Genomic DNA, 27,206 nt, shown 5'->3' on the forward strand with positions numbered 1-27,206 from the left:
CGGCCGAGTGACAAAGTGTAAATCACAGGAAGACAGCCGGCCCGAGGATGACCGTTCAGGACATGCACCCTCCCTGTCCCTCCAACCACCCTCATGACAGCAACTGTCCTAATCCTGGGGTGGTGGAGTCGACGGGCACCGAGGGGGTGGGCCGGCGGGGAGGCTCTGCCTTCTTTTCCCTGGGACAGCCCCGCGTGACAGCCCTGCAGGACCCGCCGGGCCTCTCTCCCTCCGACCCAGGCACACGCCGGCATGTCCCTACTTGGGCCGGGAGCCGCTGATGTACACAGCGACCCGCGAGGCTCCTCAACGCGCAGGGCCTGATCCGGAACACGAACCCGTCGTGGAGGACCTGGTCCCGGAGCACCAGCCTCCCGGGCGCTCGTCAGACCAAGGAGCCCCGGCCACGCCCCGACGTTTGCACCGGCCGTCACGCTCTCGTTCCAATCTCGAGATGTCTAAAGCGAATTAATTACCTTCCTAAAACACGGGCCACACTTCCTGACGTCTCTGTCGAAGGTCTCCACGAAGGTTCTGGACCCCAAAAGTAAACCAGATGCGTGGCCGAGGCAGGAGCCAGCCGTCGGGCTCCAAACCGCGCTCGCCCCTCCGCGGCAAACGAGACGGACATGGACGGGCCCGTCACAAACCCGGGGTGTCCGTTACGCAGCACGACGGCGCCGATCCGTGACGCAAGGAGTGTCACGGGCTAAGTACGTCCGACTCACCCCTCCCGGCTGCATCGATCTTTACACGTCAAATACAACACGAGAATCGGTCGGTCTCTGGACAAACCGTTCAATCACCACCTCGTCTTTTCGCCGACTCACTTCAGGACAAACGTGTTTCCAAGTGAGACGCGGGTGTATGAGTCAGGGCAGCCTCCGCTCCCCGGGGCCGGTCCTGATCTGGGGGCCTGCGCTGCGTTTGCTCAGAACACGGGCGAGGCTTCCTGTGCGGCTTGGGCTTCCCTCCCGGCACCGGCCACAGGACCGTGTCGGCCACATCGGCTGTTCTTTTCAACATGGACCCAGTCGTGTAAGCCGGGAAGACACTCCGTTCACCACCAGGGAGAAGCCGCCCCACGGTGGCGCCGGGAGGTCAGAGCACGGGCAGAGGGCGTCCCCGGCCTGGTCGCCGCTCTTCATGCCGCTTTCTCCTCCCGTTTCACAACCGCCTTCCCTTGCCGACCTCTCGCCTGGGGGTCTGACGCTCCCAAGGCGCCCCACGAATTTTTACGGCCACGGTAACAAGGTTATACTCGATGGAACATATCCAAGCCACGGCCCAGGTCAGCCGCCCAGTAACTGTCCAGGACTCTGCAGAGAAGAGTAAGGACCTGGCAGAGGGCACCAGGCACCATGGTGCCGAGGGAGCTGAGCAGCGGAGCCCGGGGGTCCATGGGCCACACGCTGTCCGCAGGCAGCTCACTCCCTCCGGAGGAAGGAGCTCTTTGCACGGAAAGCACCAGAACTGAATAGAGTCTATTTCTGGACACCAGGGAGGCCAGCTTCACGGTCACCTCGAGGACCACGTATCAAGAGTCTGAAACAAAAGGGTGTGGCGGGGGGGCGGGGGGGGGGGGGCGTGTGAAACAGGTGAAGGGGAGAGAGAGGACGCACAATTGTTTTTAATCTAATTTTTTTTTGAGAGAGAGAGAGAGCGTGGGTCCAGTGGGGGCCTGGAAGGGGCAGAGGGAGAGGAGAGAATCTTAAAGCAGCTTCCACGCTGAGCCCGACGTGGCGCTCAATCCTGAGATCACAGCTGAGCCGAAACGGAACCCGCTGAGCCACCCGACGCCCCAGAGCACCTCATCGTGGTGCGCACCGAGGGCCGTGGACAGTTGAATATCGGACACCGGAAACCAAAAAACACCACAGGCTGCCTCTACCACAAGTTACATTCAAGATAATACGCAGATAAATAACGGAAGGGTCAGGGAATGGTCCCCGGCAGAGTCACAAACAGAAGAAGCCGCTCACCGTTGCCGCGACGATGACCCTCCTGACGCTTCATTTCCCGTGTGCTCCCCTGGGCCACCCGGCGCCCCCCGGTTTGCTTCAACATGTAACATCCGAATCAGAGTCCGGAGGAAAGCCAATGCCCCCCCACGGTGGGTGGGTCCCCTCGGGGCCGGGGGAGGCCGGAAGAGAACAAAGAAGCCGAGGGAGAATCCCTCCTCTGGCTTGGCCGCTAGGCTGGGACACTGTCTTCTCATGCCTTCGGACTCAGACTCGGCCTGGAGCTCGCGCCCTGGGCTCTCGCGGGTCCGCGGCTTCCAGCGGCAGGTCCTGGGACCTCTCACGGTGGGAGCCGATCCCTGACAATAAGTCTCTGTCTTCATGTCCTAGTGGTTATGTGTCTCTGGAGAACTCAGACTAATACACCTTCCTTTTTCTTTTGTCTACCAGAGCTAGGACTCGGGCACACTGCTGCAGGCTGACGCTACTATTCTGGAAGACACCGACCCAAAATGTCCTTCTGCTGAGCCTCTAAACAGTGCTCCTCCAAGTGTGGTCCGTGGACCGTGGCCAGGGAAGCTGCTTCCGGCTGGTCTGCAGTGAGTTAAGGACAGGATTGGAAAGAAAGCACAGAAAGTTGTGTGGCAGGTTATAGTGTTGCCCCAACGCCCAAGCGTGTGACCAGCTGACTTCAGGCTTCAACTAATCCTTCCCCACAAACAGTCTGAGACGCCCTGCTCCAAAGTCCTTCATTTAGGCTGTGTACGTTTCTGGTCATCGACCGCTGAGAGCGGGTAATAAAATCTAGAGAAATGCATTTTAACGTGTGTCTGAAACTTTTTCAAATAACTTGCGTTTTTTTTAAAGTTTTTGATGGACTTTGGAAAGGAGGCACAAGACCTTGATGGACGTTCTTCTGCTCTGCAGGAACCCAGAGCGTGCCTGGAATCTACTGCAGACTTCACGGAGGTTCCCGTCCTCTAACCACCAGCCGTGAGAAAGAGGAGCAACGTCCAACTCGCGTCGAAGAGAGCCGAGCTAGCCCCAACAGGGCCTTTGCCAAATTCCCCTAAAAATACCTGTGAAGGCACACGAAAGCAACGATACTCCCCATAGCACCAAGGCCAGGGTGTGGCCTAAGCTTCCAGAAAGTCAGCCCACTTAGGATCAGAATGAAAACCAGCGGCCACCCACGTCTTGAATCGAGAGACCAAAGAACAAAGTCAGATGGTAAACGGGGAAGGATTTTTATCTACCCCCTTTTCTTTCCTATCTGAATGGCCAACCACGACCTCCGGCTATCCCCGTCAGACTCTGTGGGAAGCGCTTTTGAAAAGCAGCAGGTTCAAATCCGCACTGTCCTGAGTACCCCGTCCTCCAGGCACTCAGGGGTCACCGGACGGGAAATCCCCGGAGGCACCGTACGGGTGAGAAGGACCCCAGAAGCAAAGACCTCCATGCACTCTGGTTTTTCAGGTCTTACTTTCCAGGAAGGAAGAACTACAGAGTGTCTCAAACCTTCCAGAAATGTGCGCCTCCTCCTCGTAGTCCAAGACTGAAGTTAAGGGGAGACGAGAAGGGCCCATCCTCCCCCAGCAAAGATGCCGCGCGGAACGCTCGCCAGACACCCGCCGGGCGTTTGCCCAAGCTCTTGAACGACCACGGTGCTCCCCTGCGAAGCTCCTGCAGGGGAGGCCAGCGGGCAGCAACTCAAACCAGCAGGAGTGAGTAAGCAGAACACACCCGCGTGGGGGTCTGCAGAAAGTTCCACGACATTCGAGGAGGAAGCACTTGCAAGAGCAAAGAACAGGCCGTCGACAGCAGCGACGATTCGGGCAGGAAGACGCTGTCGGTTCCTGCTTGTGTCCTTGTACACAAGACAGGGTGTGCGTGACACCAGGACGGAGATCCAGGAGGAACCACCACGGGAAGGCGAGGAGGCACCACGTCAAGATGACACGGCCGGATGCTGAGCCCTTGCAAAGTGAAGAAGGAACCCCCAAAATACCAGAAGGGAAACCTGCACTCGTGGCAGTGGGCCTGCTTCCGGCGAACAGAAAACTCAGCGAATACCAGAACGCATGCACGGACCCTCCACTCGGATCGAATACACGCTAATAGTTTACCTTATTTGGTGCAAATTTTTCTTTAACTGAAATAGTACAGGACATTGATATTCCTCCAATATGAAATGCCCCTTCCCCGTTCTTGTTTTAAATGTTCCCCCCTCGGGGGGTAACGGTATCGAATGTATTAGAATATTGCTGTGTGTATCTTTAAATGTACATAAATGATATCACATCACATACGCTGTTACAACTTGCACACTTCACTCTATATGAAATTTTAGGGATTTATTCAAATCCATATGCATACACCTGAATATTTTTAGGAGTTCCATAGTTTTCCACTGTATAAATATATTACAATTTATTTATTCATTATCTAGGGGACATAAAAGTAGGCTGTAACAGGTGTGCCCGGTAGGCTCAGTCAGAAGAGCTGGGACACTTGATCTCGGGGTCAAGTTCAAGCCCCATATTCTGTTTAGAGATTTAAATAAATAATGCTTCAAAAAAAAAAAGCATGTTGGGCCCCCGGGGTGGCACGATTGGTTAAGGGTGGCATGTCTTGGTCTCAGCTCAGGTCCTGATCTCAAGATGCTGAGATCAAGCCCCAGGTGAGGCTAGGAGTCTGCTTGAGATTCTCTCCCCTTCTCCCCCTCTAAAAAAAATAAATAAATCATTTTTTTTAATTTTTTAAAACGAGTTTATTTATTTCTCTGAGAGAGAACAAGAGAGCACAAGCAGAGGGAGCAGCATAGGGAGAGGGAGAAGCAGGCTCCCCACTGAGCAGGGAGCCCCATGGGGGACTCAATCCCTGGATCCTGGGATCATGACCTGAGCTGAAGGCAGACGCTTCACCGACTGAGCCAACCAGGTGTCCCCTAAATAAATCTTTTTCAAAAAGTGTGCTATAAAGAATATCGTCATGCGTGTCTCTTTGTGTATATTCGTGGGCAAGTCTCCAGCCTGCATACCTCAATAAAACATTACATGGTTTCGCCAAACTGCTCTCCAAAGCGACGGAATTCGTTTTCCACGGATACAAAACAAATTACCCTTGAAGTCAGTGGCTTGGAACAGGATGTAGTCACTATCTCACTCGTTCCGTGGGTCAGGAATCAAGAGTCGTGTGGCTGGGTGGTGCCGGCTCAGATCCCGTGAGTTTGCAGTCAAGACACTGACGGGTGCTACCACCATCAGAAGGCATCACGCGGTCTGGAGAATCCACTTCCAAGGTGGCCCCAACAGCTCTTCACGGAAGTTCTCACGTCCTTGTGGTCCCTGCCATAGGGCTGCTCAGGTGTGCTTAGGACAGGGTAGCTGGCTTCCCCCGGGACGAGTGATCCAAGAGGCAGGAGGGAGATTTGACGACTTGGTCTTGGAAATCACATGCCATCACTTTCACCATATTCAGTTCTCTAGAAGCAAGGAGCCAAGTGCAGCCCACACTCATGGAGTCTGTTGAGCAGACTGGAATTAAAATAAAAATTCGGAAGTCTTGATTTACAGTATTTTCCCATTTCCAAGGTGTATATACTCCTACAACAAATGGCCAGCTCCAAGCAGTCAACATGAGGTCACTGAACGTGGGCTTGGGAAGAGATGTGCCATGGTACACCAGCACAGCTCTCCCAGGATTTCCACGTATTTCCACAGACACCGTTCCCACAGATGTCACCAAGTTAACCACAAACCACAGATAACGGAGTCACATAACTAGGAAGTGATGGGTTTGGGGTATTTATTACCTTTGTTTTTTTAAATATAATTAACTGTCAGTGGATCCTTCATTGAGGAATGCACGTTTCATTTATCATTCACTTTAGAATGGCTGCGTGTAATAACAGGCTCATGAAATGCCTGAAAATTTAACAAATGCCTTTCACAAGCTCATATGGGTTGGTGCCAGCAGGACACCGGATGAAAACCTTCTTCCTGACCACTTCTGGTTGTTTCTACAGGAAAGAAAAGGCAACAGAAACATGACGTGTCTTGCAGCAATATTCCACTGTCCACTCTCCAGCTTCCTGTCTGTGACGAAGAGGTCGTGGAGATGGTGGCAGGAGTCGCAATGGCTCCTACGTCCTTGGATCACAGCTTCAGGGGTCCACTCTCCAGCTTTCGGGGAGGGCAAGAGGAAGTTTTAGGAACAGGAAAGCTATTCCAAATGCAGTCTTAGTGGCAGTAACTCTCCCAGAAGGTCGATTCTGAGTTATCCTGGGAGTCACTCTGGACACCCACCTAAAATCCAGTCCGTCAGCCCTTGTAAAGTTGAAAACAGCAAATCCCATGCATTCAGTCCCTTCCTTTTTAACATACCTGGAGCGGTTACTGGTCTTCAAACTAAATCCTAACAGTTACATTATAGTATCTTCTGCATTTTTTAAATTCTTTTTTTTTAATTTTCATATTTTTATCTCTGAGTATCTTATAAACAATTTCCTCAAATTAAATCTCAAAAGCTTGAAATTAAATTCCCCCATTCCTTTTTTAGTTGTAGCTTCATTCGTACCCCAACATTCATAGCAGCAATGTCCACAAGAGCCAAACGACGGAAGGAGTTGAGATGCCCTTCAACTGACGAATGGATAAGGAAGATGTGGTCCACATATACAACGGATCATTCCTCGGCCATCAGAAAGGATGAACACCTGCCATCTGCACTGACATGGACGGGACTGGAGGGGATTATGCTGAGTGACATAAGTCAAGCAGAGAAAGACAATTATCATATGGTTTCACTTCCTTGTAGAACATAAGGAATGGCCTGGAGGACATTAGGAGAAGGAAAGAGGGGTAGATCAGAAGGGGAGACGAGTCATGAGAGACCATGGAAACAAACTGAGGGTTACAGAGGGGAGGGGGCAGGGGCTGGGTGAGCCCAGTGGTGAGGATTAAGGAAGACACGTGTCGCAGGGAGCACTGGGTGTTCTATGCAACTGATGAATTACTGGCCTCTACCTCTGAAACTAATAATACACTGTGTAACAATTAATTGAATTAAAATAAAATAAGAGAAAATAAAAGTTATGTTACCAGTGTTGGGGGGTAGCTCTCGAAGGGGCAAGAACCCTGGGAGAGGCTGCCCGGCAGGAACAGGGGCCGTGGAAGGGCGGGCTCTGCTCTGTCAAGGTCCAGGGCAGGAACCAGTACAGAAAGGGAAAGAGCTCCGCTGGAGACATCTGCCAAAGGGGGTTCAAGGTGCGGAGAAATGCCCGAGCCTCTGTCTTAAGCCACCTTCTCATCTCCCGCTGGTGCCACCCTTTGGCCCGGAACTCTAGACAAGTAGTTTGCAGGAAACAGTCCCTACAACACGGGCAGAGCAGGGGAAGGGGCAGGGGGACAGACATAGCAAGCAAGCGGACGCCTGGCAGGGTGCATATTTATATTTTTGTTCTGTTTTATTTGGCATTCTGTGTTACAACAGGAGAACAATCCCCATCAGCTTCCTGACAACGCTTACAAAACTAGGTATCCTGGTGACATTCTGAACCTCAAAGAAGAGGAAAAGAGCTCTGAGCACCCAGGTAGAAACTACGGCGACTCACAAAATGACAGAATGAGACTCAGCCTCCTTGAGAACAAGCAGCAGCCACAATAATGACACAATTTTTGTCACCTGCTGCCTCTGAAAGACCATTTAAAGTAAAATAAGTAAGGACGCCTGGGTGGCTCCGTCGGTTAAGCATCTGCCTTCAACTCTGCTTATGATCCCAGGGTCCTGGGATCGAGTCCCGCATCGGGCTCCCTGCTCAGCGGGGAGCCTGCTTCTCCCTCTCCCTCTGCCAGCTCGTGCTCTCTCCCGCTCACTCTCTCAAATAAATAAATGAAACCTTTTTTGAAAATGATGGGAAATGATTTGAAGGCAAATGTAAAAGAACGGAAAGTTCCGACTTCAAAACAATTCAAAACAAAAAAGCGTTGAAAGTATAAAAAGTCACTTCATGTTTAAAATGGGTAAAATTCAAAAGTAATGTCAGTCACAAACCTCTATGCATCATATATTAGAAAGTAAAAATAATTTAAATATAAAGAAAAACTCATTAAAAAAATTTGGTGAAGACTTTAAGTACACCCTCTAAACCTTTGACAAATTACCTGGACAAAAAAATAGAGGATGTGAGTAACGTAGACATTTTCCTGTGAAGGCTGACTTCCTGTGTGTGCACACGCGTGTGTGTGTGCACGTGCATGTCCATCCCCCGAGATCACTTCCCAGATTCCCATGAACATTTACCAAAATTTATCAAACAGAAGACCGCAAAGCAAACTTCCGCAGAGGTACTCAGAAGCAGATCCGGCACAGCTGAATTATAAATAGAAACAAGAATAAAAGTCAATATTTTAATAGCTAAATGTGACACCTGGTCCAGCTTTCTTGAGAGATGCTCGACACACAACGCCGTGTGAGTTTAAGGTGTACAATGTGTCGATCTGAGGCACTTACATATCCACAAAACCATTATCACCCCAGTGCTAGCTCACACCTCGGCTGTGCCACATAATTACCATTTCCTTTTTTGTAGTGAGAACAGTTAAGATCTACTCTCTCAGCAAATCTCAAGTACACAACTGCAATATTTTCTAAAAATTTATTTATTTATTTGAGAGAGAAAGCAGGGGGAGGGGCGGGGGAGAAAGAGAATCCCAATAAGACTCCACGCTGAGCAGGGAGCCCAAAGCGGGGTCAAACTCACAACCCAGAGACCATGACCTTAGCCGAGATCAAGAGCGGGACATTCAACCGACTACGCCACCCGAACCCCCAAATGCACTATTACTCACCACAGTCACCACACTATACATTCAATCCCTAGAACATATTAAAACTGAATGTGTTAATAGACTCCCTGAAATACTTCCCAGATCAATGTTTTTAAGTTAAAATTACAGGTCTACCTTCAAAAAACAAAAATGGAAATAACTTGTACAAAAAAAGTATAGGAGGTATCCAGCAAAGAAATATTCAGATCAAAGGTAAGGCATTTGTGAGGCTTTCATTATTCCAAAGAGAAAGAACAAACATGAAATGACTCTTCCATGCCAACTTCTTAGAAAACCCCCGACAACAAAATAAATGAAGAAAACAATAATAATGAAAGAGATGAATTAGAAAACAGACACGAGAGCTGGTTATTGAAACACGAGCAATGAACTAGACAAACTCCGACAGGTTTATTAAAACAAATAAAAGAAAGCACAAACAGGAAACATCCAGAAATATGAGACTTCTACGTGCAGCCAACTCTAGACTAATAAATTTAAAACACGGCCTAAATAAATGATTTTTCTCTCAAAACCCAGAAATTAGATTTTCTTTATTGAAAGCAATGTGATTTAATATCATTCATGCTTATTGAAAATCTCAACATAACACTTTGTTAGGCAGTGATTTAAATATCTGGTTTTAGGTTGGGTGTATTTCTATACTTGATTCTAACATCTGCCGTAACCAAAAATATGCCTCAGAAAGAGACACAGATCCAAACTGCAGAAAAATGTCATTGGCAGTATTTACTCAATCACAATATTCACATCCTACAAGCGAACCAAGATTTTTGCCGATATTTTGGCTAGTAACGTTTCATCTTCCCTAATGTCAATGGATGATTTTTGCAAACTGCAAGCAGTCCCATTTTTATATTTTTAACAAATGGGTCTAAAAAACACTTGATCTCTGCATTTGGAAGATCTTTAAGTGCTGAACAAAATTCCGTTTCCAGATTTTTCAACTTTGCCGATTTGAGTTTATAGATAGAACACGCTCATCTTTTTTTTTTTTTTGGCAACAAAATCACATCATGGTTGAAATATTTCCAAAACCATGATTTTCAAAATGCTCTTTCCATAGCATGAGTTTCCTTTGAAAAGAAGTCATTTCCTCAAACCTTTGTTAAAGTGTCATCTTCCAGTGTGTGTAGCAGACAACATCTTGCCATCTCAGAAAAGATCAGCAAACGTGGATCATTTGCCTGTTTATGACGGAGAGGGGGTGACTGTGTGTGTCTGACAACTCTTTTAAGACCTTTGCCCCTGAAAGAAGCCCCAGGCATTCCTGTGGTACAAAAGCCATCTGTAGCCATTTTCCATTTCGTTTCAATGAGTTAGGTCAGGTTTTATTATTCATGAGACTGACTAAAGTTCAACCTTTCAAATAGTCTTGTTCACATTTTTTCAGTAGCTTCAGCCAACTTTCGTCAGATCTGATGGACTGGTCGGTGTTTTAATTCATAAAGTGCTGATGAAGGTCTCCTTTGGGGACCTCAGAAAATGCCATCTCAGCCATTGCCTTGTGGTCCACTCAGGCCTGCATGATCAGCACGATCCAAAAGCTGGAGCTTTGGCACACATCTTGCCCTTCTGGGGTGTTAGTCCAATTAAAATTAATTAATATAATTTATAAATTCCCCTAACCAGGTACTTACTTCACAAATCACTGGAAACAAGGGCATGAGGAAATCAGTGGGAACAAGGTGACTGCCCCCATGTGCAGGACATCCACCTGCCCTGGTCACTGCCCCCCATGTGCAGGACATCCACCTGCCCTGGTCACTGCCCCCATGTGCAGGACATCCACCTGCCCTGGTCACTGCCCCCATGTGCAGGACATCCACCTGCCCTGAACGCATAGCCCTCGTCACATCAGACCAGCAGGCCGTTGACCAGTTGAGGGTGTCAGGCTCTTTCTCTACAGGGGACTGCAGTGAGGTATAATTTCTTCCTTCTCTTTTCTTCCTATATCTAAAGGAATACCCTACACACCCTACTTTGAAAACCACTGCAGAGACAGTGCCATTAAAATGAGGAAAAAGACAAAGTGCCCTCAGCTCTATTAAGTAACACTATCCTAGAGCGTCTACTTAATGCAGTAAGACATGAGCAAACTAAGAGAGAAGACCAAGAAGAAAAATTAAGTGATCAAAACCTGAAATGAAATACATACAAATTTGTAATCCATCTTTCATGGTCAAAGGGCATTCAAAGTTGGAAGTGTAACTACAGAAATCACAAAGGAAAAGACTGAAAGCCTTCCCCCTATAAAAATATAAACATCTGAGCATCATAAACAGCATAAACAAAACTAAGAGGCAAACGGGGAGCACAAAGAGGACACGAATAGGTAAGTCACGAAACTGGAAAGACAAAGAACTAATAAAATATACGGAAACCACAGCAGATCTCCTAAGTAACCAAAGAAACACAATTTTTATGCTATCTGTTTTTTCACTTTAGGAGGGTTTTGTTTTTAAAGTATCTGTTTATTTGTTTATTTGGAGACTGTGTGCAAACAGGATGAGGGGCAGAGGGAGAGAGAGAATCTCAAGCAGACCCAACACTGAGTGTGGAGCCTGACACAGGGCTTGATCCCAGGACCCTGAGATGATAACCTGAGCCAGAATCAGGAGCTGAACACCTAAACCAAAGAGCAACCACAGCGTCCCTATTTTCTTTTAATGTATTGGTGAGAATATAATAAGCTGGGTACTTTGTAGCCACTGAGACACCAGCTTGCAGGAAACAATTTGGCAATTATGTATCAAGAGTCCAAAGGCTAGTTCTCAGCCTTCGATCTAACCACGCTATTGTTTGAAACCGATCCTGAGATATGGTCAAAGATTCGAGCACCAAAAAATTGTATTGCATTATATTTTTTGTTATTTTTGTAGTTTTCTTTTGTTTTCAAAGATTCTTATTTATTACTTGACAGAGAGAGACAGCGAGAGAGGGAACACAAGCAGGGGGAGTGGGAGAGGGAGAAGCAGGCTTCCCTGCTGAGCAGGGAGCCCAATGTGGGGCTCGATCCCAGGACCCCAGGATCATGACCTGAGCTGAAGGCAGATGCTTAATGACTGGGCCACCCAGGCGCACGTTACATCATATTTAAAATGGACAAAGAAAAGAAAGAAAGAAAGAAAAATAAGAAAAATCTAAAAGTATAGAAACCGATAAGCAACACAGATTCCTATCAGAGTATACTGCATATCAATGATGCCTACTAAAATTTCAATGACATTAGAAATCGTCACAATATGGTGTTTTAACTCTAAAAATAATTTCAAATAAATAAATAAATAGCATTTCAAGTAATAAAGGGACATACTTCTCTCTCCTAAAATCCTATTAAAACCCTGGTAGAAAAGAACCAAATGGAATATAGTCAGCAAAGCCCAGAACATAGAGGAAAGGGACCGTCATCCTTAGTCCCAAAAAACTGGCTGAATGATTTTGCCCAACTTGATGGACAAGGTAGAGTGGAGCAAATCTGAGCTGAAAACATGATAAGAGGAAGGCAGAGGCAGAGAGGGGCTTGGTCAAAAACCAAGAGCATGTCAAGGTGGCAGGTACTAAGAGCTAGATGGACACAGGGTGGAACCAAGGTGACTGATTGAAACTCTTTTCTTGGAAGAGCTGAGTGAGTCTCCCAGTCCAAGGAAAAACGTTCTCTTGTAACAGTGAACTTCCTGGGGGCTGGGAGGGTTCCCCAGGGTAAGGCCCTCTTCCTCTGATATTTGCATGGGGACAGCCTGTTCAAGCTTTCCCGCTGTGACTGTTAAACTGGATCCACACCCCACCCTGGAAAGGGCTGCAGCTGTAATGGCGAGTAGGGAACCCGAAGGGACTCCATTTTAGAAAGACATAGTCTCTCTCTGCCATTTCTCTGCTAAGCCCCATCTACTCGTGTTCTACATTTCACCTTGCTTTTGAGTAAACCAAAGAAGCCATGTTCCTGCCCCAACGGGGAAGCAAGAAATGGAATCATTCTGTGAGTTTCTTTCTGGGCACCCACACACCCAGAAACGTCTAAGAAGAACCAGACCCTGAGCTCTGGGGCATCAGCTTCGAACAAAGCTTGGAATGACAACTCTTACTCACCTGACCCTCACCTTGGATCAGACCCTGGGTTCCAAAGGAGCACGTAGTTTGGAGCCCTTTCCGAAATAAACCCCCAACCCCAAGTGACAGGGAGACTCCGTGTACTGTGCTCTTTCATTCGCGCCGGTCAGTAAACTCTGCTCTCACTTCCTGACTTGTGTTTGATCGCTATCCTGTGCAAAGCCAACGACCCTCCTGGCTGGGCCCCCTCGGGGTCCCTGAAGTCTGCCTGTCTGTGTCATTGAGAGGAAGCCTGACTCCAACGGGCACTTCCATTCAGAAACGTCAGCCATGCCAAACAAGGGCTGCCCGGCCCTTGAAGACGATCGACATCCCCAGGAGCAGGGCAGCAAAGGTGACCCCAGAAATAAGAAGGATCACTCCAGAAAGAGAAGGCACCTTGGAAGAATTTTAGCATCACATCTGAGAAAGACCCGAGAAGCTGCTTCCAAAAAATGAACAATCTGAAATTAGGAGCCTGGGGAAGTGATAATTCTGATTAGGGAGGAAAAAAAAAGTCAATAGAACTAGAGGAGAAAATTACGGACACCACACAGAATATCGAAAACCAGAAAATGTCATTAGTGAACAGTAAGGATGAACGCAGAATGGCCACACCCACCCACTAAGCCGCTCAAGATGAGAGACCAGAAAGCCCGAAGGAAAGGAAATGAGAAAGACATTTCTGATGATACAAACCTTCAGACTGAAAAGACCGGCCGGGTAGCTCAAACCTCCCAAAGAGCCCAAAACCTCATAAAGTTTCGGAACACAAGGAGAGACGGAGAAAGCTTGAGCAAAGAACAGGCGACTTCCTGACGAATGACGACGATACAGGCACGAGACACAGTTCAGCGTCACCGGAAACCAGGTGACAACGGAAACCAGGTGACGACGGAGCCAGGAGCTCGAGTCTCGTGGGAAAAATGAATTTTTACGCAGGCAACATCCAGTCAAGAAAAGCACATAGAAAGTGTGCGATTCACAGACACTCCTAACAGGATCTCTTAACGAACGATGTCGGCAAAACTTACAAGCAGTCTGAGGGGGAGAGTACGGGTCCCGGCCCGTAGGTGACATCCCACAGGAAGGCCGCTGTGGGGGCAAACCGGATCCAGAACGCCCAGGGCAGGGGCTTTCCCCCACGGCTCTGTCCGGTGGGCGCCCCCTCACTCCTCTCTCCCTTCGATGGTGAGGGTTTTTTTAAGAAGCGGCCCAAGAGTAGTTTCTGCGTGGATTAGTATCATCATATCCTAAATACAAATTCTGCTCTTTTCCAGTCTGCAGTCAAAGCCGAATCACAGACATTCCAACTCCAGAAAGAGAACCGAGCATTCGTGTTCGAGACCGTGATCGTCTAATGACACAAGGGGCAGGGGACGGGGAGAAAGGAGTGCAGGGTGCGGAGGCTCTCGTCTCTCCCAGGAGGAGGGCCAAAGGTCCTCGTTAAAGTTAATAATGAGATAAAGAGTTAAGTGTATGGGTTCAAGCGATGAAGCTGTTCAATTCGCAGATTTAAACATAAAAACGGGGCCAGCAGACACTGCAGGATCAGGCCAGGGAGGGCTGTAGGGCAGTGGGGTCTCCGGGTCCTTCACGGGAGATGGGAAGGTTCCAGTCCACGCGGGGAACCGAAACATGCAGAAGCGTTTCATCGGGAGCGACTTCCCACCGAGGGCTCGAACTACAGATGGCTCCAAGTAGAGGCCTCGGACGTGGCAGGTTTGGCTGATGGGGACACTAACCGTTTACTTGTGCCCACTTACACTGTGTTTTATTATCCTATTCCTGCACTACTTTTATAACACCGGGCCATTAAATTATATGGAGAGCATAATCACGACGATATAAATATAATTACTGGTCACATCCACATTCATAGGATGTTCATACACATTCATACGGATCGTGACCCATGCATGTTCCTATGTACAGTCACAGAGAAGTGACTGGGGGGAGCCTGGTGGCTCAGTGGGTTAGGCCTCTGCCTTCGGCTCAGGTCATGATCCTGGGTTCCTGGGATCAAGCCCCGCATTGGGCTCTCTGCTCAGCGGGGAGCCTGCTTCCTCCTCTCTCTCTGCCTCTCCACCTGATTGTGATCTCTTTCTCTCAAATAAATAAAAGCTTTTTTTTAAAAAAAGTGATTGGCAGGACATCAAGCGAGATGTAAATGCTCGTTATTGCTGAGCGACGAGTCACTGTAACTGTTTGTTTGAACCTTCCACACTCAGTACCACAGATCTACCTCATTTTTACAGCTAGGAAGAAACTAACACGATTTTACAAACAGAAGAGCCTGCGTTTCCTCCACGTTGGGGGCAGAGAGGTAGGACCACCGGGAGCTAAAGGCAGACAAAGGCTGCTTCTAGGCCAGGGGTCAGGTGGCTGCAGCCATCGTGCAGGAGCACAGCTGTGTCTGCAACCACAGGCCTCGGAAGATGCGCCCTGGCCGGCAGACACGAGGGTCCAGTAGTACCCAGCCATGCTGACCACACAGATGGACGTTGCTTCCACCAACTTGGATGCTGAGTGGAAATGCCTCCCTGAGATTCTCCAAGGACCGAGGACACACGGGTCATTAGATGAACCTGCCTGCTGGAAGGAAGTCCACGCCGGCGTCCTCGGAATGCTCAGGCTCCACCTGCCAACAGAGATGATTTTGGCAGAGGATTTTGAGTTGTCCTTTCTGAAAGCAATTAGACAAAAAGTTCAGCTGCTTTTTCCAGGTTCCTCCTTCAGGCTTTTTTAACTAATAAGTTGAATACGAGAGGATTTAATTTTAATAAATTTTTATGGCTCTGCCTTTGAGATCCACCCGTAAGGGTTTCTTGCTAACCCTTCCAGACGCATCTCGTCTGCTGGCTGCTCACACATCCAGACTCCCTCCTGCAAAGGAGGGGCTCTCGTGGTCTCCCAAAGACAGTGGGTCTGTGGGAAGTCACGGCACACGGTACCCAACCTTGACCGTGCCGGGTTCTCCGGGATGACACTTTGAATCCCTCGCTGGCTGTCCTAGGCTGCTCCTAGACGGGGCAGCTGAATCAAACAGCCGAGAGACTTCTTTTCTCAGTTACAGAAACTCAAAGTCCAAGACCAGAGTGCCGGTGTGGCCGGTTTCCGGTGGGCGCTCTCTCCCCGGCGGCAGAGGCTGCTTTCCGTAGCCTCACACAGTGAGAAAGGAGAGGAGGCAGCGAGCTCTCCAGTGTGTCTTCTGATCAGGGAGGGCATTAACCCCGTGACAAAGCCTCTACCCCAGGATCTCCACTAAACCGGATCCTCTTCCTAAGGCCCCACCTCCAGATCCCAACGCGGTGGGGGTGCGGGTTCAACAGGCGAATTCTGGAAGGGACACAGTTCAGCTGTGGGCAGATACGGATGAGGAGGGACAAAACCAGAGTCTGAAAGTCTCTTGCTTTTTGGTCTTTGCTGAGGCTTGAACTGGCCCTATATTAGCCGGAAGAGCCGACGGTAAGAGATTCATAGAGAAAGGTACTGCACCCCTGGAGAGTCAGCCTCGTTTGCACCAATTTACATAAAATGAAAAGCATGCAAATGAGATTCATTCAATCCATCATTCAGACGGAAACTAGTCTGAAATTCACCTATTATTTCAGAGTTGACAGCATGAGAATATTTGGAAATAAGACACAGCGCTGAGGACAAGGACTTCATTTTTCCCCTGAGATGTCTTCTCGTTTCTGCATAAATCTAAGGGCACCGGGGGGAAAGCTGAAGCTCATCTAGCCACGGGGGAGGTCAGTTCGGCCGTTCAGTTGTTTGCGTGGTTGGGACTTAGGGCATCTCTATGCTGGGATCCAGATGGTATTAGAGCAGAAGTCACCAGTATGTCCTCAAAAGAGGCACAAACTATCAGGATAAGAGTCTTACAGATTAAGTAAAATCCGGCCCATGCGCCTGAGAACTATGCACAACTCGGACAGACAGAGTGACTTCCACAAGCAAGCCGCCTCGTGGAGCTTGGTCCAGGTGACGTGGGGACGGTGACCCTGGGCAGACTTCTCACCTGCAGGCCAGACACCAGTGCTCTGCAGAATGCCACACCCCAGACAGGGCACAGCACCGGGAAAGTCACAAACAGGACACAAGGTCACCCCAACAGCTAGACAGAAGACAGAACGCGAGACGGCGGTCACCACGGGGACATCTGCTGCCAAGAGAAGGGTCCCTGCGGACAGAAGCAAAAGGCAGAGCCCCAAAATAAGCACAAGCTAAAATGGTGAGTTTACCAGGAAGACATCCTGGAGGCCTCTTGGTCAGTCTCTAACCTTCAAAAGACGCCATGATGGAGAGGAAACTGCTAGAAGAATGAGAAACTTTTCTATGCTCCAGAGACATTAAAAACAGACTACAAGCAGACTATGAGCTCCTTGGACACCGCGCTCTCCAGCATCAGGCCCTTTGTCCGCATATGAGGGCTCAAAAATGTGTATGGAACTTATGTGTGCATGAATGAATGATACGAAAGAGCTTGTCTTCCTGAAAACCACCACGACAGAGCGGACACGAGCTCCCCGGGGGCTCCCGCCTTCCCACAGTAAACCTGGAACACAACACACCTCCAGGGCCAGTGAGAGCAGAAGAGTCAAATTTAGGAGCAAGACCGCTCATGGAGCCACAATGATGCTAGAAGTTTCTCTGGAGACCACGTCCATCTGGCATGAAACTACCAAAGGAAGATGGCTCAGAATAGGTCGTGCATGGAAACAGTGCCCCTGTTTCGAGGAGCAGGGAATTCTACAAACAACGTTGTGTAATACCTCAGCGGTAGCCGGGGAGGTCCAATTACTTTTACCCCCGTTTACAGACGAGGAATTCAGTACGTGCCCCAAGCTGCACAGTAGTAAACGGTAGAGTAGGGGTCAAACCTAAGTGGTCAGGCTCCAGAGACACCTCTCCAGAGGCTGTCCCCGGGACAAGCGGACAGCAACCACCCAAAGCACTCGTCATCCCAGAAATACGGACCCGGGCTGCTGGGTTCATCTTTCTGGAGCCGCAGCACGAGGCAGGACCTCAGCTCCACCAAACACTCACACGAGTCCGCATGTAAGTAAACGGTCTGGAGGCCACAGTGAGGCTCGAAAGGGTCCAAGACACGGAGGCATGGAGGCTTCTCCTCTGACAAAGCAAAAGGTCCAGGCAAGGTAACGTGGGAGCATAAAAGGGACGAGAGAAAACAGGGGAGGTGGGGAGCGTTCGCGGGGAGGTCCAGGAGCACCGGCGCGGGCGCCGGGATGAGGGCAGCGAAGCCACCGTCAGGAGCCCTTGGCTGAGGGCATCGGAGGGAAGCGGACGGATCGCAAGGGGCGGGCAGGGAAGGACACCGAGAGGCAAAACAAACACGAGTGCGAGGCTCCCCACTGTGCGCTCACCTCTTCTGTCCCCAGCCAGCCCGGGAGAGCAGCCCTGGACCGCGTCCCGCACTGCATCTGAAGCCAGAGAGGTACGAAAGCCAACCTAATCTCGTCATCTTCCCTCCGCTGTCCCCTGAAATGACCTCACTCACCGGGTCCGGGGAGCTGCTCTGAGCCGGAATGAGCAGCTTCGCCTGTGCTGCAGCTTCGCCTGTGCTTCTGCTTGGAGGCTGCGGGGCGGGGGGTTCAGACCGGAGCCCGAGGAAAGCAGCAGATGCCCATCGAGGGGCTGGCGCTTCCGGGAGCGCACCTGCCGGCCCTCCCTGCCCTCCCCGGCCTGTGGGCATCTCCCGTTGTGCCCCACACACCCCCCTCATGTCATCATTCCCTGATGCTAAGCGTGGTCCTTCCTCCGCGTCCAGCTCTCCTCGCTCAGGGAGGTGGTCTCTCCCCAGCCTCTAGACCCGAAACAGAACGGCAGCCGAGCAGATGGGCGATCCTGCTGAACAGACCCCTGAGCCTGGGCCGGCAGGGGTCAAAACCCTAGACAACGCAACCTTCCTAGTCTCAGTTTTCCCACCAATAAAATGGGCGTCAGGAGGATTTGCCTCACGGAGCAGTCATGAGCCTTCACTAGGATTACCCGGGAAATCCTTGCACAAAGCCCAGCCCGTGGAAAGCAAAGCACCCAGCTCCTGGCGGTCAGGAGTTGAGGACCCACGGCCGTGGCCCCGGTACGGCAGCATCCGTGGGGAAGGAGGGTCCGGGCGGGGAGGGGAGGGCAGGGCACAGAGTGTGACCTCAGGCGCTCTCGGCGACTTCACCCTGCGTCACCTCACACGGTCCCTTGGGTAGTCGCCAACTGGGCTGGCGACGGGGCCCTCTCGTGCATCTGGTGACTTCGGCACAGACGCACAACAGCAAGCTGTGAAGTTTCAGAAGCGGCCGAGAGGAAGCCTGGAGATGCTTGTGAAAGAACAAACATGGGCTACGTATGTTTTTAAGAGGGTGGGGTGACCTGTAAAGATCTGGACGCCGTAGCAAGGCCCAGACTATCAAGAAGCATGGGGATGACCCATGGACATAGGAAAGATCCCAGAGACGTGCCCAGGACAGCCGTGAGTGAACAGGGAAGAAGCGAAACCAAGGATGACAACGCATCCCGCCACAAGGCAGCCGTGCTAGCCCCATGAGGTCCGTTCGCAGGCAGGGAGACTCTGGTCCCGATGAGTCAGGCCCGTGTTGTTTTGTTTTTCGCTTTCTGACCCGGCTTGGACCCACCAAGGGTTCCCGGGGACACATGGCACGGAGCCACGCGGAAGATGTGGGGACAGAAAACAGGGTTACGAGTGAGCCAAGACCGCCCCATTCCTGATTTTTTTTTTCTTCTTGGCAATATATCCTTTCTGAAATATAACTTTGGAAAAGATGCCTCCGGCTTAGAAAATTCCAGAAGGACGAGAACGTCAAAGGGAAAAAAAAATGACACAGCATCATTAAGAAGAAATGGTTTTGACAAGTTGGAAGCCCTGGGACATCTGGACAGGCAGGACCAGGAAGGTCGTAATTCTCTTCCCATTAAAACAAAAAACAAAAATTGGTACCTTAAAAATATAAGAAAGAAAAAGGGAAAATTTTCCCTTTTGTGGATTTTTTCCAAGTTATTAATAATGAAGCCAGGGCAGCACTGGAAACAGAAGAAATGCAGTAGAGAAGCCGAATTAACAGACGAGAAGTTCGGCCCGAGGGAGTGCGGCGACTGGGTGGGTAACGAAATCGCGTCTCTAAACCCGTGGGTGGATTGTTCCAGAAGTCGTATGGGAAAACCTGAAATTCATTTGCAAAATGTAACAATAACATTAATAGTAGACAGACTTAAACATTTAATGACAAAAATACATATTTTATTAGACTTCTGGTAAGACTGGCAAATCCGTCTCGCTGGTGTAGGGTCTCCCCTTTCCAAGACGCTGCTGAGATAAGACAGACTGAGGGCAGGCAGGACATGGGTCCTCTGAAAGCCACAAGGACAAAGAGGAGGAGCGGCGAGGGAGAGGCAGAAGTCACACAGCAGAGGGGGAAGCTCCTGCCTCAGCAGATGAAGGTTAGGACAAATTCGGAGCTCAGCCTGGGTCTGCACACAAGGAAGGGGGCAGCCGGTCGGGGCCGGAGCACTGAGAGGCACATGCTGGCCGTGGCTGGTGCCTCCGGGGGCCCGGGGCCGGGCAGACAGAGAGCCAGCTGGTCAACCTCGGCGGAAATGCGTGAGAGGGAGAAGAATCAATGAAACAAGATGGGATCGGGAGGGAGACAGACCGGGAGGGAGACAAACCATAAGAGACTCTTAATCTCACAAAACAAACTGAGGGTTGTTGGGGGTAGGGGGGTGTGGAGAGGGTGGTGGGTCATGGACACGGGGGAGGGTATGTGCTATGGTGAGTGCTGTGAACTGTGTAAGATTGATGATTCACAGACCTGCTGCACCCCTGGGGCTAATAATACATTCTATGTTAATAAAAATTTTAAAAAAAGAAATGAGTAGGAAGCCATACCAGACCCTGAGGGGCAGACGTGGGGGCCCATCTAGGCACAGAACTGCCCCCCCACCCCGACCCCATGGCAGGCTTCCAGGACCTCTGCTCCACGGCACACCTCCCCAGGACGGCAAGGGACTCTGTGAGAAGCCACTGAACGCTATTCGACTTAAGCTATGCACAACACACGACAGTAATAAAAAGTGGGTTTTTAAATTTACAAGATAAATTTAAAATTTAGAAGTAAATATGTAGTCTCGAGGACGAGGAAGAGTTTTTGAAGCTTGACCCCAAACTTAAATATTTAAAGGGAGGGGGGACCTGAGTGACACAGTCGGTTAAGGGTTGGACTCTTGGTTTGGGCTCAGGCCATGATCTCAGGATCCTGGGATCAAGCCCACGTCGGGCTCCCCGCTTAGCCTGGAGTCTGCCTGAGTTTCTCTCTCTCTCTCTCTCTCTCTCTGCCTCTCCCTCACTTGCACACGCATGCACACTCTCTATCAAATAAATCAATCTTCAGAAAAAGAGGGAGAGTAAAACCTGTAATTACATATACTTCAAAGCAAGAAGTTAAAAAGTAATACAAAACAGCAAACATGGAAAATGTTGCAACATGTAATAAACAAAACGTAGTATTCTTTCTATCAGTGTGCCTACAAGTCATTAAAAAAAAAAAAAAAAGATCACCTCGGTAGAAAAACGGACATAAAACATCAATACGCAATGTGCAAAAGCAAACAAGAAAATCAAACGGCTACTAAGTATAGGGGAAATGTGCATGCTTGCTTACGATCCCAGGAATCCGGGATGGGACAATGGGACACGATCGGGCTACCACATTTCAGAAACCAACCAATGCCGACAGGTGAGAATGTGTCACAATGAGCCTTTTCACAGGTCCCAGCCAGAAAGGGGATGGAACCAGCTTGAGGAAGGGGACTCGAATTCTCGACGTGGTCATTCCGCTTTTAAGAACTTACCCTTCAAGATACTTCTGGGGGCGCCTGGGTGACTCGGTTAAGTATCCGACTCTTGGTTTCTGCTCACGTCACGATCTCATGGTCGTGAGACTGAGCCTGTGGCAGACTCCGTGCTGGCCTTGGAGGCTGCTTAGGATTCTCTCTCTCTCTCTCTCTCTCCCTCTCCCCGGACCTGCTCTCTCTCTCTCAAAAGAAAAATGCTACCAAATGTGCAGTATTTTTCAATAGTAAAGTCAAAGTCAGAAATGCCAATTTGTGTCCACTTGTGGAATAGCATGAACTCCTGAAAAATGACGGGGCAGGAGCCGATGTGACTGTCTGGAGGGACAGCGCAGCTTATTGAGCTAAGAAATGGCTCATGCGACGGTGTCGACACACAACCCCTTCTAATAAGCCGGGGGATGCCTTAAGCACCCACGACACCCCCAGGAAAGCACACACGATACAAACTGGGAGCTTCTGCCCCAAGCTGGGATCCACGGTTCTCTCAGCTTTTGTGGGACAAAGAGTCCATTTTCTGTTCTATTTGCTTACTTTTTAGTGTTTGGCCACAGATCTTTTGCTTTGGTACTTAACCTGTGCATAGGAGAAAGCGGTGGCCGGACGGCAGAGGTTCTCTCCTCTGGAAAGCCCTGTGGGGTGGCAGAGTCTCCGTCCCCACCGCCCCACGGGGCAGTAGATTTCCGCGCGTCTCTGAAGGCAGGCGGGCTGGACCGAGACGGACGCCACGGCTGTTTTTCACCACCGCTTGCTCTGCCTGGTCGGCTGGCGCAGGGACTGCGGACGGCCAGCACCCGGCAGGATGGGACAGCCAGGTGGCAAACTCCGGGGAGAGCTGATGCCACAGGGCGGGCCCTTGGGCGGCCGGGCCGAGCCAGGGAGCCCCCACCGGTTCGAAAGCAGCTCTGAGGGACAGGAGGCTGGGCCGAGCGGGAGGCAAACCTTACAGGCCTCCGGGAAAGGCTTCAGGTCCCCTCCCTCCCAGAGGCACCCCCAGTTTACCAGTCCTGGCAAATGCCAGAGCCCAAAGGGCTTCCTCCGAGTGAAATGGACCATGGGTGCCTGTGTTAGGAAGACAGAAAAAGAAGGGTCACCTGCAGGGCACCCGGGGGGGCTCTGTCATGGGCTTTCGGGTCACGTCGTGAGCCCAGGGTCCTAGGATCGAGCCCCGCGTGGGGCTCCCTGCTCGGCAGGAAGCCTGCTTCTCCCTCTCCCCCTCCCCCTGCTTATGTTCCCTCTCTCTCTGCTTCTCTCGGTCAAATCAATCAATAAAATCTTTTTTAAAAATAATAATAATAATGGTAACCTGCCACACCCTTGCAGAAAAATGCTCTGCAGGGCTCAGGGGCTCAAACTCTGCTTCGGGGTGATTTGCATTATAATGCCTGACCCGCTGGCAGGGATTTCCGACGGAGCTTTCCTGTGGCTGTGCCATCCAGCCAGGTTTTCTCAGCTCTCACCTCCGTCTGCCAATTACCTAATGAGCTGGAAGCTTCCGTCCAATGCAGAAGGGGCGCCCCATTGAAGAGGACCTTTGATTAAAATCAAATCATTAGATTTTTAATGCAATTAATGACTCCTTTATTCGTCTGGTCCAATGTTCCCAAACAGTCCCTTTACGGACCGCCTTCCCAGCACGTTTACTTAGTTGACTCTCCTGCTTCTCCAAAGAATTCAAGACCTCGCTCATTTAACTCCCACCCCGCCCCCACCGGCCACCTCCCCAGAAGCGTGTGAGCGATCCTCAAATTTGATGTTAGAGCCAATAACCGCACAGCCAGGGAGTTGTCGCCGGGAGAACCACCTGCAGACCAGCCGGGCCGGGCTTCCTGCACCCACGCCCGGGTCGGAAGATCACAGAGGCCGGAATGCAGCTAGATGCTCCCAGTCCTGTCCTCCAATCACACCGAAGAGGCACCTCTAAACAGGTGTGAGGCAAAGCGCGGTGCCAAGAGACGTGGAAAAACCACACACATGTACGCACACGTGTGCACACACCACCAAGCCCCTTAAAAGGGCTTAAACGCAGACAGGGAAGAAGGAACTGGAAGTCGGCGCACGGCAGGTCTGGTCCCTCGCTGGGAGGGCGCCTCCCTTTCGTTCACCCTCCCAGGACTCCAGTTCCAAACGCGGTCCCCAGCGCAAGGCGGTGAGCAGAAGAGGCCGTGCGCGGATGTGTGTGAACGCCAACACCACGGAAGCTGGGGACGTCCCACTCTGCTGGGCCCGCGGGTGGCAGAAGCAGCAGGGGCCGAGACGCAGAGGTCCGACATCTGGCCAAGCTTGACCACAGGGGTCGATGCCCAAGGACAGCGAAGTCACTCCGGAGCCAAAACCTCCACGTCAGGGAGACGCAGCCGGACCCCAGGGGTGTCACTGACCAGTCTTTCCTGCGGATGGGCCGCTGGGAGCTCGCTCAAGTCCTGGTCAGAACAAGACAGCAGGAGTGGGGTCCGAAGATCGGACTGACCCCGCAATAAATCCCAGGGGGACTGGGGGGCCGGAGACGACGTGAGGCTTCCTCCTCTGAGTGTCTGTGGGGCCAGGGGCTCCTGGTGGAGAACACTGTGTGTTTGGGAGCGAATGGTGCACTCTGTTGGGGACAAGTTGCGTCGGCCAGCCCCGTGGGACCAGGTACATCTCCCATCCGGATATTACAAGAGATAGCGCAAGCACGGAGGGAAGAAGGTTGCTCCGAGAGAAGCTACAGCATGAAAACAAAGAGGCCAAGGCACAAACTTCAGGAACCCCGCCACTTGAGGGTACAGGGAAACATGGAGACAGAAAAGTGTTATGGGCTCAAACGTGTCTGTCCCCAAATTCAGAGGCTGATGCCTCAGAATGGGACCCTACTTGGTGACAGGCTTTAAAGAGGTCATTGGGTTAAAAGAAGGTCCTTCAGGTGGGCCCTAATCCCATGGGACAGAGTCTTTACAAGAACAGGAAGCGGGGACACAGGCACCCACAAAGGACGGTCAGGCGGAGACAGAAGACAGCCGCCCCCAAGCCAAGGGAGGAAGCCTGGCACAGAGCCCCCGTCACAGCCCTCGGAGGGAACCGACCCTCTGACAGCGAGGTCGTGGGCTTCCAGCCTCCCCGACTGTGAAAAAATAAACTCCTCTGGCTTAACCCACCGGGTCTGAGGTGCTTTGTTATGGAAGCCCCAGCACAACACACACACAGGAAGGGGAGAGTCCAGAAATGAAGTCAGGAGAGCTCCTTCTGGGGGACGCTCCAGGAGGAAAGGGGAGGTTGACGGGGTCAAACGTTTCCCAGCACAAGAATGAGTCCACGTGGTTAGGTCTTAAAATGAGGCTATGAGTGACCTTTAAAAGCCAAGTTCAGGGGCGCCTGGGTGGCTCAGTGGGTTAAAGCCTCTGCCTTCGGCTCAGGTCATGATCCCAGCATCCTGGGATCGAGCCCCACAGCGCGTCAGGCTCTCTGCTTAACCGGGGTCCTGCTTCCCTCCCCCAGGCCGCCTCTCTGCTTACTTGTGATCTCTGTCAAATAAATAAATAAAATCTTTTTTAAAAAAGGTTGGGGGGGATCTGGGGGGTCTGGGCCGGCTGGGATTTCATCACGGCATCACCGGGAGGATGGATGGTTTCAGGTTTCCTTTGTCTGAGCTGAGCGGAAACCAGAAAGCGCTCAGGGGACAACGTCAGACGAAGGCTGGTGAGTACAAGCAGGTGGCGGGAGACACGGGGTCGCTGTGACACGGGGTCGGCCAGCAGCAAAGGGTGAAGGGGCTGGGTGAGAACGAGGCGGAAAGCGGGGGCAGCAGGGGCAGGTCCTCCTTGTCCGAAGCTCTGCGGTACAGACAGGGAGGGAAACAGGGAGGCAGTGGGGTCAAGCCAAGCCTTGGGGGGACCTGGGCTTGTGGGCGAAGGGAAGGAGAAGAAATCCACTCGATCAGCCCAGGGCTCAGCCGTGGCTGAACAACATACATTTTTAATGGCCTCAGGTTAGCCAACCAAGAACTGAAGAAGCAAATGTCTGGTTTTATTCAAGGTCCAGGGCTGCCAAGTGAGGACGCAAAGAGGTCAGGAAGGTCAGCGAGCGAGGGAGGGCTCCTGGGAGTTCACGGTGGAGACAAGACCCAGGGCTCGGAGCAAGGCTGAAGACCTCTCAAGAGACCGTCGTCCCGGGTCACACGTCAGGAAGAGGCGGTTGGACAATTATCCTAAGCCACCGGCCAAGACCTGGCCGCCCTTTGTTTATCACAGCCCGGCCGCACTCAGACCCGTCGTCCGTGGTTGCCTCCGGCTTCAACCGCAGGGGTGAAGAACTAAGCCACAAGTACTTGCTACCTGCCCCTTTACAGAAAAGTCTGCCAGGCCCTGAAGGGAACGGACGGTAGCGTGAAAATCAGGTGGCCAGGCCAGGCGAGCAGGGCGGGAGCGAGAGCCAAGGCCAAGCCAAGCTGAAAACCCACACGACGGGCAAGGCTGGGAGAGATCGGAACCACCAGGCTGTCCCCGCCCACGGGGAGCAGAGCCATCGGGGCACAGTTCAAAGCAAGGCCGAGACCCTGAAAGTCTAGTGCAAAGAGTAGGCTTGACGTGAGGGAAAAGGCAGGGGTTCCGTCCGTCCGCCAGGGGCAGAACCCCCGCTAAAAGCCCACCCTGCAGGCTCAGGAGGTACATCACCAGGAACAAGGTGGTGAGCTTGAGGCAGAGACCGCAGCGCGGACTCTACGGGCGCCACCGAAGAGCCAAACAAAGTCCAGGCTGTGGCAAACGCGGGCGGAGGTACAGTCCCTAAGCCCAGCGCAGATGACCTGAGACTCAGTGTCCACACGGGTGCCCGAGGACACTCCGACCCCACCAACTGGCTGTGGATTCTCTTGCTTGTGAACGAGGGTTTGCCCACACGTGGCCTCATCCGAGGACACATCTACAGACAGCCAAGACCGCCACGACCACCGCCAGCTCCAGCAGGGCCGAGCCCGGCGGTGCAAGGGAGGGGGCACCCACGGGAGGCTCAGAGCCTGTTCCAAGAGGCAAAGGTCGGAAGCAGAATACGTCTGAGAATGTTCTGGAGAAGTTTCCCACAGCCCCCGGCACATCGGGACAAAGAGAAGGAGAGAAGCCGGAGAGCCCCGCGGCTCAACCACGCGGCTCCTGGAGAGTTCGTGACCATCCACGAGGCGCTCGGCTTCTCCGGGGTCTGCTGTCTTCAGCCGCACAAACAAGCAATGGCGAAAAGGACTACGGGAGCTCACACGTGACGTACTCCGAGAGGAAGACTTACATAACCATTAGCTATAATTATACTGATTCAACCTTTATGCTAATTTCCACGCGCCCCTCCGTCTCCTCCTCTGTGGAAAGGCGGGATCTTCTAGGGCAAAACACGCACAAGCCAGAGGGGGCCGAGTCCAGTTCAGTCCGAGCTCCACGGCCACGGTCTTCACCCA

The 27,206-nt window shown here is 51.3% G+C and overlaps 1 protein-coding gene across 6 annotated transcripts in view; it reads right to left on the minus strand.

Annotated features, from left to right (window-relative positions):
* CALN1 (calneuron 1) overlaps positions 1–27,206 on the minus strand; it is a 495,943-nt gene that overhangs the window by 353,948 nt on the left and 114,789 nt on the right. The window contains exon 1 of one of the 6 annotated variants that reach the window (XM_059154796.1): positions 18,292–18,313. The exons of the other annotated variants lie outside the window; for them this stretch is intronic. The gene's annotated coding sequence lies outside the window, so the exon portion shown is untranslated. Of the gene's footprint in view, positions 1–18,291; positions 18,314–27,206 lie in introns of those variants that run through there. 6 annotated transcript variants of the gene reach the window in all.

This window comes from Mustela lutreola, chromosome 17 (assembly GCF_030435805.1).
Source record: "Mustela lutreola isolate mMusLut2 chromosome 17, mMusLut2.pri, whole genome shotgun sequence".
NCBI classification, from domain to species: domain Eukaryota; kingdom Metazoa; phylum Chordata; class Mammalia; order Carnivora; family Mustelidae; genus Mustela; species Mustela lutreola.